This window comes from Microtus oregoni, unplaced genomic scaffold, assembly GCF_018167655.1.
Source record: "Microtus oregoni isolate MIOR12 unplaced genomic scaffold, Mior012 000014F_ref0000157, whole genome shotgun sequence".
Classification (NCBI taxonomy): Eukaryota; Metazoa; Chordata; class Mammalia; order Rodentia; family Cricetidae; genus Microtus; species Microtus oregoni.
In genome coordinates, this window is record NW_024543073.1 from 30990206 (window position 1) to 30991132 (window position 927).

Sequence of the window (927 nt, forward strand, 5' to 3'; positions counted from 1 at the left end):
TTGAAATATTTTTGTAAGTTTTCTCAGATGTAACTAAGATAAAATTCGTTAGATTTAAACATGCAATTTGAGCAACTCATAGTAGTGTATACTTAAATTACTAATACTATTGCTAATATCAGGACACCACACATTACCATTACCACCTCACAATTTTCTTTTGGCCTGTTGTAATATTTATTTAATGCATACCAGAGCCACTAACATCTCTCAGAAGTGAGGGTAACCTCCCACACTTATATGTTATCCCTGCGCAGAGGTCATGTGAATCTTCTCTGTACTGTTTCCATGGTAGCATGATAATTATTGAAGTGAACTATACAGTTTTCAGAAGTAAGGTATGACTGTGTGTTAGTTTATGAATTTTTTTAAAGAATTCTTTTTTAATGTCCTAAGATTGCATTGTTTGTTTTGTTTTTGTGGCAACACTTCACTTTATATTTCAGGTTGATCTGGAACTTGGCATGCAGCCCAGACTGGTCTCAAACTCCTGGCAGTTTTCTCGTCTCCACTTTCTGTGGGATATTTATTTCCATGATGCCTGAACAGCCTTTAAGTGTTAATATTATTGTCATTGTAGACAATTACACACCCTTCTTGTTGTTGGATATCATCAGTGTGTACACACTATGAATAATTCTAGCTTTGATGATATACTATTTCAGCTCTAGACTGACTTTGCTTTTCAAACTATGAATAGGTACAAAAGAAAGGTAACATACATGTACATGTCCAAGTATGTAGACGTGTTGTAAATGCTATGCTGTACTCATAACTTCACATGTGATTATGCCAGTTGATGTTAGTCACATATAACTTATAGTTTCAAAGAGATTTGCTATAATAATAATAAAAAAGTACTAAGTCATCAATATTAAAGAAGAAAGCATAGATATTTTGTTAATGTTTTTGGTCTCTTATCACTTG

At 33.0% G+C, this 927-nt stretch overlaps 1 non-coding gene across 1 annotated transcript; it reads right to left on the minus strand.

The window, feature by feature from the left end:
• Positions 1 to 212: 212 nt before the first annotated feature.
• On the minus strand, positions 213 to 319 carry LOC121456018. Its single transcript, XR_005975572.1, has one exon. It is a non-coding gene; the product is annotated as a U6 spliceosomal RNA (small nuclear RNA).
• Positions 320 to 927: the final 608 nt, after the last annotated feature.